The following is a 13,153-nucleotide window of genomic DNA, read 5'->3' on the forward strand; positions in this document are numbered from 1 at the left end:
GCATAAAAGAGGGATGCACCAATTGTCAGGTGATACGCAGTCCGTAAACACAGAAGCCTTGAGTTCCCAAAATGTGTAAAAGTGAGGCAAGCTAAGTCTACAGGGCAAAGAAAATGACAGACTTCTTCAGAGGGTATGTTTCCGAGAATACTGAAGTCTAGACAACCAAACTCACAACATGTGTCAACACACATACAACATCCCCCAACATATAGCAGATAATTGCTTGATTCAAACACAACTGCAATGAACACAAGTCAGATTACTTTACTCTCCCAAAAACCAAGTTGTGTCCCCACTGAAAATGCATGCTATAGAAGAAAGCCAACAACAGAAAGGAAAATATAGGGGTACTTTTACCCTGTCAAAATTCATTGTTAGGGACAAAAAAATTTATCAAAAGGTGAAGTGGTACTTATATCTACTGTGTTGGTTTACCTTAGTCAGTTCTTTGGGCTTCTAAAACAAAAATACCATTGGGTAGCTTAAACAGAAATTGCTCACAGTTCTGGAGGCTACAAGTCCAGATCACAGTGTCAGCATGGTAGGGTGTTTGTGAGGACCCTCTTCCTGGTTTGCAGATGGCTGCCTTCTAGCTGTGTCCTCATACAAAAGACAGACAGCTCTTTGGTCTCCTCATCCCCTCAGAAGAGTGCCAAGTTCATCATGTTGGCTTCACTCTCGTGATCTTATCTAAACCCAATTATCTCCCAAAGGCCTCACCTCTGAATACAATCACAATGAGAAATTAAGCTACAACAATGAATTTTGGGAGGACACAAACATTCAGTCCAAAGCTTCCACTATCTTTCAAAATAACTTTATACGAACAAGAGGCATAATCCACAAAGAAAAATAAAGAAAAATTTCCAACTCTATTTATTTATGATTGTATTTATTTATTTGAGAGAGAGAGAGCGTGCACACACGCAAGCGGGAGGAGAGGCAGAGAGAGGGGGAGAGGGACAAGCAGACTCCCGCTGAGCAGGGAGCCCAACGCTGGGCTCCATCCCAGAACCATGAGATCAAAGTCAGACGCTTAACCAACTGAGCTACCCAGGCACCTCTTGACAAGATGTAAAAGTGGAATGTGGTAATTGAATTAGCAGGCTTGAGAAAGCTGAAAATTAAATATCTACAAGAAAAAAGAAATCAAGCCGATTTGTATGCAATGATGGAAAAGCAAGGGAACTGGAGGCATCAAGTAGCCATAAAGGTAAATGCAAGGGTGTAGCTGAAAAGAAAATTGATCAAGAGTCATTAAAAGATGCAACTAAACCCCTGTAACCCCAAGCATTGGTGACGACTCACCTACCACTGTGCAATATTAGAGGCCCCACCCTTACCTCTCAGAGAGATGACATCAGACAGGTTTAAGAAGTAGGGACAGTCCTACACAGCAGTGGGTGTGGGGAAAGGAAAAAAAAAGCAGATACGGAAGTATTCATATTAACAAAGTATTCATTTCTTTCCCCTATCTGACTCCCAGAGAGCTAGCACCCACACTTGTTCCTTCTCTCCCCTTCCGCCTGTTGGAAGATTCTTCTACGAGAAAATTAAGCAGTCCAAGAAATAAGGCATATAATGATATTTAAGGGTTATACACCCAGGTACTTCATCAGAATGATAGTTCTAAAGCATGAAGATAAATAAAAATTTACGTTTCAAATCTGGTAGATATGTGTCACCAGAATGAGAGGGTAACAAAGAGAATTAAGAAGCATTTGAGATCCAGGAAAAGCAGCAGCAAAGGGATTTCCCAGGAAGACAACAAGGAAAATACCAGAAGCAGAGTTACGGAGAAGGTGCAAAAGTCTACATTAGAAAAGTATGACAGGGTGCTTTAGAAGAGATTTCTCTGGTGGAGGCAAGAGTAGAATGAAAATAATATTTAAAAGGTTAAACTCAGTGGACAGAATTTAAGAAGACTTAGAAATTCAAAGAAAGTCAACCACATTTTTAACAAACTTTATCATTAATATATAGTAAACTTTATCCATTTGAATCACTGCCACAATCAAGATGGAAAGGTTTTCATTTATGTGACCCCTTCTAAAGATCCCTCATCCTCTCTATATAACATCCCTTCCTTTGACACCTTCCAGAAATCAGGGATCTGCCTTCACCTGTTATTAGTTTGCATTTTTAAATAAATTTATGTAAATGAAATCAGTATGTACTCTTTTGTGCCTCAGTGGTTTTAGTCAGTATAACTATATATATATATATAGATATCCATTTTGATGTGTCTTACCAGTAATTAATTCTTTTTATTGCTGAGAATTATGACTATAACGTATTTTGCTTTTTCACCTGTTGATGAAAAATTTTTTCCACCTTTTTGTTCTTTTGAAAACCTCTGTTGTGAAAATTCACATCTTCGTATGGATATCTATGTTCACTTCTGACCTAGGAGTGGAATGCCTAACTCACAAAGTAGGTATACATTTAAGGAATTGCCAAAAATGGTTGTACCATTTTACATTCTCACCAGCAGTCTATCAAAATCCAGTTACTCCACATCCTTGTTTGGGCTTACTTTTGAAATCTACTCTGTTCCACTGATCTAAATGTCTGTTCTTGGGAGCACGTGGCTGGCTCAGTCAGTTAGAGCATGCAACTCTTGATCTGCGGGTTGTAAGTTCAAGTCCCACGTTGGGTGTAGAGAATACTTAAAAATAAAAGCTTTAAAAAAAACATGTCTATTCTTACTCCAAAAATGTTAGATTATTGCTGCCTAATAGTCTTGAAATCATGTAGTGTTAAATCCTCAAACTTTACCTCCCTTTAAAAAACTGCTTTGGATAATCTAGGTAGTTTGCATTTACTATGTATTTCCAGATTTAGTACCAGGTTGTAGTAATTCCACAGGTTTTCCACAGGTTAATATGGGACGGTGTGATCTCTTAACAATATTGACCCTTCCAATCCATGGACATTTCTCCAGTTATTCACATCTTCTTTATCTCTGCAATCTCATTCAGCCTGTATTATACAGGTACAATGCACAATGACAGAGACTGATTCCTAAGCATTGTGTTTTTTATATTACTGTACATGGAATTGTTTTTAAAATCATATTGCTGGGGCGCCTGGGTGGCTCAGTCGTTAGGTGTCTGCCTTCGGCTGAGAGTGTGATCCCAGAGTCCTGGGATCGAGCCCCACATCAGGCTCCTCTGCTGGGAGCCTGCTTCTTCCTCTCTGACTCCCCCTGCCTGTGTTCCCTTTCTCACTGGCTGTCTCTGTCAAATAAATGAATAAAATCTTAAAAAACAAATCTTATTGCTTATAGTATATAATACATCTCATGATTGTATATTGACCTTATATTCTACAGTTGTGCAAAAGTCACTTAGTACTTCTACCAGCTGTTTAAATAATACAATATACCTAAGGAATCTACAAAACATTGATGCATCTGCAAATAGTTTTTCTTCTGCCTTTCTGATCTTTATGCCTTTTTATATCTTTTTTCTTGCCATATTCAAATGACTAAGATGTTCAAAACAAGGTTAATGTTGAAGTGGTAAGGGCAGACATCCTTGCCCTGACCTTAATCTTAGGAGATAGCATAAAATATTTCACCATTAAGTATAATGTTAAACTGTGTGTTTTTGTAGATGCCCTCCATTGGGCTGATTTTCCTTTCTACTTCTAGTTCCCTAAGAAATTTTTTTTCAATTTAAATGAATGTTTGATTTTGTCAAAAGCTTCTTTTTTTTGCTCTGCATCTACTGAAATTTGTTATGAATTCTTGTCTTTAGTTTGTTAAAATGGCAAATTACAGTGACTGATTGAAAACATTAAATTAACCTTGAATTCCTGAGATAAAGTCCATTTGGTCATGACATATAATCCTTTTTTTTTCTTTCGTCCCAAGGGGGTGCACCATTCCTGGAGATACTACGGTACATGGTCGATGTTTGTATGGATGGAGCAAGCTCCTATTCCATCTCTCTGCTCCAAAAATCCATTTACTATATTGTCCTTGGATAGAGGATGTATCAGACATTAAAATGGTAAGAACAGATACTACACATTATCTCAGCCAAAAAGCTGAGAAGTGATACATAAACCTTTTTATATACATACTGATTTAATATTTTGTAAACAAATATGGTATTTATGTCCACCATAGAGCTGCAATTTTCTTGTGATGTCCTTAATAGGTTTAGGTTTCACAGTTATGCTGGCAACTAACAAGTGCTGGAAAGACTTTGTAAGATATTGGGACTATTTCTTTGAATGTATTAAAGAACACACCCGTAAGTCAATGTGGGCACGTTCTCTTGGTGGAGGGGGTAGTAGCAACTTCAGTTTTTTAGACCTTGGCTTATGCAGATTTTTTGTATCTTAAAAGCATTAAAAGGGAAAAAATAATCCTATAATTACCGATATATATTCACTTTTTCTGATACTCTTCATTAGTTCCTAAAGATCTCAGTTTGCCTCTGGGACGTACTTCTCTTCAGCCTGAAAAAGTTCCATTAGCATTTCTTGTAGTACAAGTCTGCCCATGTTCTCTTAGTTTTCCTTTATCTAAAAGTATTTTTATTTTACTTCATTTCTGAAGAATATCTTCACTGAATACAGAATTCTGGAATGATGTTTTTTTTTTTTCTTTCATTCCATCTTCTGGCCTCCATGATCTTACCGAGAAGTGTACAGCAGTTTGAATCTCCCCATTTATGTGTCATTATCTCTAGTTACGTTCAAGATTTTTTTTATCTTTGGGGGCGCCTGGGTGGCTCAGTCGTTAAGCGTCTGCCTTCAGCTCAGGGCATGATCCCAGGGTCCTGGGATCAAGCCCCGCATCGGGCTCCCTGCTCCGCTGGGAGCCTGCTTCTTCCTCTCCCGCTCCCCCTGCTTGTATTCCCTCTCTCACTGAATGCCTCTCTCTCTGTCAAATAAATAAATAAAATCTTAAAAAAAAAAAGTTTATCTTTGGTTTTCAGCAGTTTGACTATGATAGGTTAGGTTTCTGTGTGTCCTGTTGTTTGCTGAGCTTCTTGAATCTGTAAATTTATATTCTTCACCAAATTTTGAAAAGTTTTACTATAATTTCTTCAAATATTTTTTTCACTTTCTTTTCTTTCCTCTCAAGACTCCCAAAAACCCATTTAATTTTGCTCATTTAAAACAAAAACAAAAAAAACCCCAAATTGGGTTAAGAATGACTTCTTTTGATCTATATTCAAAATCCTGATTATTTTCTCTGTCACCTTTATCTACTATAAATCCCAGAGAATGAATGGTTTTTATTTCAGATGTCATTCTTTGCAATTCTAAAATTCCTATTAGTTCTTTTTATATATTTTCTTTTTCTTGCTGAAATGGCCTACCTTTTCATTCATTACAAGCCTGTTTTCTTTTACCTCACCTATTTATAGAACCTTCTTTAAAATCCTTGTCAGATAATTCTAACATCTTGTTCATCTTCAATTTGGCATTTGTTTGTGTCTTTTCCCTTGAGAATGTGCTGTGATTTCCTGGCTCTTTGTATGTTGAGTAATTTTGAGTTGACCCTGAACATTGTGAATGTTAGGCGGTGAACTCTGGATTTTGTTATATTGTTCTGAAAAATACTGTTTTTGTTTCAGCAGGCAATTAACATGCTCAGACCCAAATTGCTAATTCTGTCATGTGTTTAATGGGCAGCAGCTAGGATCTCAGTTCTGAGTACTTTCACTCTGGCCTGCAACACACACAAATGAGGGGTCAGGTACAAACTTGAGCAGAGTTTTATATTCAGAATTTGGGGTTCCCTTTCTCTAGCTCCTTTTTTCTGTATTATCTCCTTACTAATTGCATTCCTTCTCCTGGTACCTACAGGTAAAACAAAACAAAAAAACAAAAACAAACAAACAAAAAAAATGGCAGGTGTTCTTTAAAGGAGTTTTAGCTCCCCAAATCTCTGCCATGGTGGCAGTTATTCCAATCACATTTCAGACTACTTTCATCTGCCTCACACATAGATGGTTCAGAAGTCAAGCAGAGATTTGGGTAGAGTTTTTACACAATTTTGAGTTCCCTTTCTCTGGCTTCTCCTTTGTGGATTCCCTCTTCATTTTCTATCAGCCCTGGTTGTACCAGAACCTTTCTCAGGTTCTGTTGGTCAGAAAGATGCCTGTCTGGTTTTTCTGTTCAAGTTTTAGCCACCCAGTACCACCACAATGGAGATTTCATCCTTATTCTACTCACTTGCCAAATATCCTGTCCAGAGCTCATGGAAGTCAAAGACTTAAAATTATCTAAGCAGAACATCTAACTTTTTTCTTTTCTTTCTTTTTTTTTTTTTACAAACACAAAATACTAAAATTTCTTTGTTCAACCAGGAAGTAATTAAATAAACCCTGTCAGATTTCAATAAAATCCATCAAGCAGTGCTCTAAATTACGAGTAAGAGAAAGTGATTCTTGCTAACTTGAGTTTATTTTGAAGGTATCAGGAAACTCATACAGCTAAGAAATATAAATAAACGAGATAAAAAAAAATGGAAAGGAGCCAGGGGAGACTAAGTAAGAGAATTCTGAGACTATACCACAAGTGTCATTGGTATGGACAGGGCCTCTTCCTCTTCTGGACCTTGGAAGCCACTACTGGCACTGCTGCTACTAGAAACTGGATGCTGCAGTTCCCAAAATTATCTTGAGAAAAGTTCCCTGTCTTTGCCTTTCTTTATGATCCTGCTTCACAATCAAGGTAGGGTTGGTGGAGACAAGGGGCAGTAGATGTGGGGTAGGGTAGCATATCAGCAGCCTGATTATCTATGCCTAACTCATATGCCCATATACTAATTAATGGGAGCTGATGGGCTGGAGGGATGTTGGGGTGAGAGGGGAAAATGAGAACCTGGCTTTTGCAGATTCATTTGGAAAACCTTCTCCTCAGACCCATAGTAGGGAATTCTTCAAAAGCTCATCTGATAATGAGCATGCCACTTATTAATCATATTGCCTCTCTTAAATCCACCCTTTTATACTGTCTTATGCTACTGCAACTGGGATGCTACAAACTACATTTTCCTCTACTAGCCTCCTTTGTTAGGTTCTGTCAATAGGGACAACATGCTAGATGGAGACTGGAAGTTAGGAGGAAGGCAGAAAAAAAACTTGTGTTTTTGATTGTATACTGTTTCCATCAACATCTGTCCAGCAAAAGTCCTTCGTCCTGGCAGGGGCAATCAGTTCCAGTCTCCAGCCTCTTTTAGAACTCCCTGAACCAGCCTCACCTAGCCACCTCAGATGTATCAGCATCAACTGTGCAAGGGCCACTTATTAGATATGTCAAGTAGACTCTACAACATTCCCCTTCAAACTGCTAAGATATTAGTACCAACTATACTGGGTATAATTTTGCTTCTAGATGTCTGCGACTCAGCTGCATGATGCGTTTCCTCTAAGCTTCTGAGATAGCAGATAAACAGTGCATTCCTCTCCAGATGTCTGAGCCTCAGCTTTGGAAAGTACTAATTAGGCAGTCCTTTCAACTCAGAGGTTTAAGCCTCAGTCCCAAAAGGCTCCTGTGATATTGGCACCAGTGGGCAACCCTTTCACTTCAGAAATCCAACTCCCAACTCTGCAGGGCTCTCTCCCCAACTTATATGTTCTGATGACCCCAACTTCATCCCTTTGTTCCTCTGGCCCTAGGATTTGTACAAGCTGGTCCCTGCAGTTACTACCTATGCACTACCCACATGTTTTTCTTTTGTTCTTTGAGCTCTGAACACTTTCTGCTGAAATACCTACAGTGGTTTCTGGTTCCATGAGTGGACCTCTGGATGATGCAATAAGCAGACCAAAAATAGCAAATGTTCATTTCATAATACAGTATTAGATATCCATTCAAAAACAGCATTTCCAAAGGTTGGAAATTTGACATCTTAATACGTGGGAAGAAAATAAAGAGGTTACAAAAGCACATGAACAATGTGATCCTAATCATGCCTGTTGCCTTAAGAGCACTTTAGTATGTACCTATACAACCATATGCGATTAAGGACTGTATATAACAGAGGCCCTGTTTAGCACACCAGTATAAATCAGGCCGTAGGACAGTGACTTACACTAAACAAACATTTATTTATAGAATGTGGAGACTGAAATTCAGAAAACTACCATCCACACAAAAACATGCACACCAGTGTTCATAACAGCTTTATTTGTAACAGACCCCAAATGGAAGAAATCCAAATGTTCTTCAACTGGTGAATGGTACACAAACTGTGATACATATACTACTCAGCAATAAAAAGGAACAAATTATCAATATACTCAATAGCCTAGTGGGTCTTAAGGAAATCATGCTGAGGAAAAAAAGCCAATCCCAAAAGGTAACACTGTATGATTCCATTTATATAAAATTTTCAAAATGAGAAAGTTATAGAAATGATGAGAAGATTAGTGGTTGCAGGGGTTAGGGATGAGAGAGTAGCCTGGAGGGAAAGAAGAGAGAGAGCAGTGACTATAAAGGGGTAGAATGAGGGTTCTTCGTGCTGATGAAACAGTTTTGTATTTTATTTGTAATGGTGGTTACAAGAATCTATGAAAGTTATAAAACTGTATAGAACTACATACACACACGTGCATGCATACACATGTACACATACAGAAATGAGTACACATAAAAGTGGTAAAATGTGAATAAGATCTGTGGGTTGTACCAATGTCAACTTCCAGAAATAAAACCCCTGTGCTCTGTTTTTACAAGTTTCTTTAAGATACAATTATTACAAAATTAAAAGTTGTTTTTAAAATAAAAAGATACCCAACAAAATGTTCAAAGTGGACGATATGAGATTATCATCACTCATGCAGGCTGATGACAGAGGCATTAAAGGAGGCCAGCTGACTATATTCAGAATCTAACATAAATGGTGTGATCTTGGGAAAGTCCCCACAGTCTAGGGAATGAAAACATTACTATGTAAATGTAGAAACTAGATCCTATCAGCACCACAAGACACTGAGTAATGTATCAGTGAACATATCATAATTTATAGGAAGAAATAAATGCTCTGGTAAGCAGACATTTCAATTTTCTGGCAAATGCATTCCTTATAAGAATACCACCAGAGGGGCGCCTGGGTGGCTCAGTTGTTAAGCGTCTGCCTTCGGCTCAGGGCGTGATCCCAGCACTCTGGGATGGAGCCCCACATCAGGCTCCTCTGCTGGGAGCCTGCTTCTTCCTCTCCCACTCCCCCTGCTTGACTCTCTCTCACTGGCTGTCTCTCTCACTGGCTGTGTCTGTGTCAAATAAATAAATAAATAACATCTTTAAAAAAATAAAATAAACTGGAATTTCAGAAGTTAAAAAAAAAAAAAAAGAATACCACCAGAAATATCATATAATAATCTGAAAGTTTCAGTATCGAATCAAAACAAGGAGAATTAGTTGGAAGATTTTTAGTGGCAAGCAGCATACCAAACTTAATGCAATGTTTTTTCCAACTTTCTTTTTAAGTCATAGAACCCCTGTTCTCCTCCCCACCCTCCAAATCTTAACTATAACATTTACCAAAAAAAAAAAAAAAAAAAAGAAAGAAAGAAAGAAAAAGAAAAAGCTGATAGGTTAGGGGTTGGAAGGAAAGAAGAGCAAAGAGACACCTGTGCCTCTGATGTGATACCCTGAGAAGTACATCACATCATTTTAGTGTATTCTGCCAAGAATGCATAACCTGAATCAAATCACAAAGAAACATCAAACCCCAAATGAAGAACATTTTAGAAAATAACTGGCCTGTAGTTTTCAAAAATAGCAATGTTACACTAGACAAAGAAAAATTAAGGAACTAATTGTTCTAGATTAAAGGAAACTAAAGAGACATGACAACTAAATACAATATATGCTCTAGACTAAATTTTGTACTGAAAGAAAAATATACTATACAGGACACTGCTGAACAATGGATGAAACTGGAATACAGACTATAAATTAGAAAAAGGTATTACTATATGAAATTTCCTGAATTTGCCAGCTATATTATGGTTACATGTACTAAGAGAGTATCTTTGCTCTTGGAAATTATATACTGAAGTATTAAGAGTAAAGGAGGTATGATGTACGGAACCTACTCTCAAATGATGCAGGGAAAAATACAAGGCATGTGTGTCTAGAAAGAATGATAGAAGAAATGTTAAAATATTGCTAAATCTAGGTGTTCACAGAAGTTATCACATTATTCTTGCAACTTTTTGTATAAAATTATTCCAAAATAAAAAGTTAAAAATTATAAAAAGACAGGAGCTGTCTCTTTCCTTACAAGAGTCCCCTGAAAGCCAGCTGCTTAATCTCTTTTTATATTCCATTGTTAAAGGGAGACGATGTCATCAAACAGTTGACAAAATCACTAATATTAAAAATCAAAGATTAAACACACGGGAGGAAAAAAAAAGGAATTCTGAAGAAACAAACAATGACAGGAGAATCAAAAGATAAATTTATAAAGACACATACCATGTGACACATGTACATTCACGTGCACACAAACATACACAATTTATGATTTCAACCAGGCCTCTTCCTCCAACCTCCAAACTTTTACCTAATTGCCTCTTCTCTATCTTCTCCTGAATGCTTAAGGGGAATCTCAACACATCCAAACATGGTTTGCCTCACCAAACTTCTCTTGCAGGCTTCTACATTTCCGTAAATGGTAATGACCAATTGCTTAGACCTGAAATCATCTGACCTTCATTTTTCTCACATCATATGAGGCATCCATTAGTAATTCCGCAAACCTTATCAGCTATACCTTCCAAATAAATCTGGAAACCAAACACGTCTCATAATCTCCGCCAATATTACTCCAATCCAAACCACTGCTATCTCTCCTCAGGATTATTTGCATAGCCACCTAAGTCTGCCTAATTTTGGCTTCCTGCTTTCATCCTTGCCTCCTACAATCTATTCTTAATAAAGCAGCCAAAAGTGATCCTGTTACTAGGATTAAATCACTCCACTGATCAAGCTTCCAATAATTTCCCTTCTCACTCAGCATAAAAAGTCAAAGTCCTTACAATGACCCACAAGGCTCTATACAACCAAGATCACCACCTCTGTGCCTACTTTTCCTACTACTTTCCCCTTGTCTATAAACCATATGGGTCTCCAGCCAGACAGGCCTCCTTAAAAGTTCCTTCAACTAGCCCTGGACGTACTTGACAACTGCTGCTCCTTCTCACCAGGTCACCTCTTACCACATTCATTTTCCTCTTTGAGATTTCTACCCAAATACCTCATTTCACCCATTAAAAAACTCCCCACCACACACACAAATTTTACATCTCTGAAATAAGGCTGTGTCTTACAAATGATATCAACTACAATTGGCAGCGTGACATATAAAATACAGGTGCATCTTAAAGCTGGTGGTCAGACCCATTAAAATACAGTAACACTTTGCCAGAGAACCGTCCCAGACACCCTAGAATAAAAGATGCTAAAATAACAAGATCCACTTAATAAAAATGTTACTTACTTTAAGAGAGCAGAACCTAAGAAAAGATTCCCAGACAAGGTCAGTTTGCATAATCTCACTGTTCCCAATTGCATAACATCTTTCCCAAGACTTTGTTTTCCCTTTCTGTTTGTAAACCTAACATGCAAATGTTGACGGAAATATACAGGAAAACAAATTATAAGTATTCACTATTCATTTCAACTTTTTTCATTTAACATATTGACTTGATGTGCCCTCTGGGTATCTTGTCTCTTATTTTTACCTCAATTTTGGGAATTTCTGCATAAACAAAACCCTGATTTTAATATTTACCCTGAGGAAAAGGCTGGACCATGATGCAGACAGCCCTGAATTTATTTTCAATGTGCTTTGACATCTAAACCTGTGCTGTCCAATATAGTAGTCATTAGTTATGTGTGGCTAGTTTGAAATATAATGAGCTGTAAGATGTAGAATACACACTGGATTTTGAAAACTTTGTAGAAGACAAAGAATGTAAAATATCTTAGTAGTAATTTCTTTTTTTTTTTTTTAAGTAGGCTCCACTCCCAGCAGAGCCCAACATGAGGCTTGAACTCATGACCCAGAAATCAAGACCTGAGCTAAAAGTTGGATACTTTACTGACTGAGCCACCCAGCACCTCAGTAATAATTTCTTCTGACTGTATATTAGGATGACAATATTTTGGATATATTAAGTTAAATAAAATATAATAAATCAATCTCATTTATTTCTCCTTTTTTGATGCGGCTACTAGAAAATTTTCAATTATATATGTGATTTGTGTTTGTGACTCACATATTTCTATTGGGCAACCATGATTTAAAACTTTCATTCATTTATTTATCCATGTAACCAGCCAACCAATGAAATATTTATGAACACCTATGATTTACCAAACACCACTTGAGGCACTGAGGATACAACGGTAAAGATGAATAGGTTCTTAACTTTGTGGAGCTCACATTAACCAAATCATCAGATGAGAAATATAAAACTTCAACTGTAACAAGCCATAAACAAGAAAGGTGCATCATGTTAAGAAAGCCTATAATAAAAGGAAATAATCTAGTCCGGTAGGCCAGGGAAGGTTTCCAAGGAAGTAATACCTGAGCCAAGAGAAGGATGAAATGGAATGAACAAAGGGAAAAAGAAAGAACATTTCAAACAGCAAGAAAAGCACATATAAAGATCTGTAGCAGGAAAGAGCAAGCCTAGATAAGACACTGAAAGTACAACATGACTGGAGATCACACCATGAGAGGAGGAACTCTGGTAAGAAATGAAGGTTAAAAAGAAGGCAGATCACACAAAACCTTATAACCCAAGAGAGCCTGAAACCCAGCAGAGAAAGGATAGTATAATGCATTTTTTCCCCCACTGGGCCTGAAATACTTGATTTCACTTTAGAAATTTAGATATTAATTCTTTCATCTTAAAGACATAATTAACAGACTCAAAACAAAATTCTAATGCTACAAAAACGTTCTGTGCAGCCCTGTGTAATGCAAGGGTTCAAGCACTCCTGGGCAAATCTGGTGAAACTTTTAGAATCCTCAGAACAATGTTTTCAAAAGTATAAAGCAAAATACATATGATTCTGAAAGAAACCAATTACACAGAATTTATAATTTAAAAAATTTAAGTTAAGGTATACTAATATACATGTGTGTGAGTTTATACTAACAAAT

The 13,153-nt window shown here is 37.2% G+C and overlaps 1 protein-coding gene and 1 non-coding gene across 3 annotated transcripts in view; both read right to left on the reverse strand.

Annotated features, from left to right (window-relative positions):
- Positions 1-13,153, reverse strand: part of CERT1 (ceramide transporter 1) — a 97,903-nt gene that overhangs the window by 65,712 nt on the left and 19,038 nt on the right. The window lies entirely within an intron of this gene.
- Positions 3,879-4,068, reverse strand: LOC113255383 (U2 spliceosomal RNA). Its single transcript, XR_003316264.1, has one exon. It is a non-coding gene; the product is annotated as a U2 spliceosomal RNA (small nuclear RNA).

This window comes from Ursus arctos, unplaced genomic scaffold, assembly GCF_023065955.2.
Source record: "Ursus arctos isolate Adak ecotype North America unplaced genomic scaffold, UrsArc2.0 scaffold_5, whole genome shotgun sequence".
In the NCBI taxonomy this organism is placed as follows: domain Eukaryota; kingdom Metazoa; phylum Chordata; class Mammalia; order Carnivora; family Ursidae; genus Ursus; species Ursus arctos.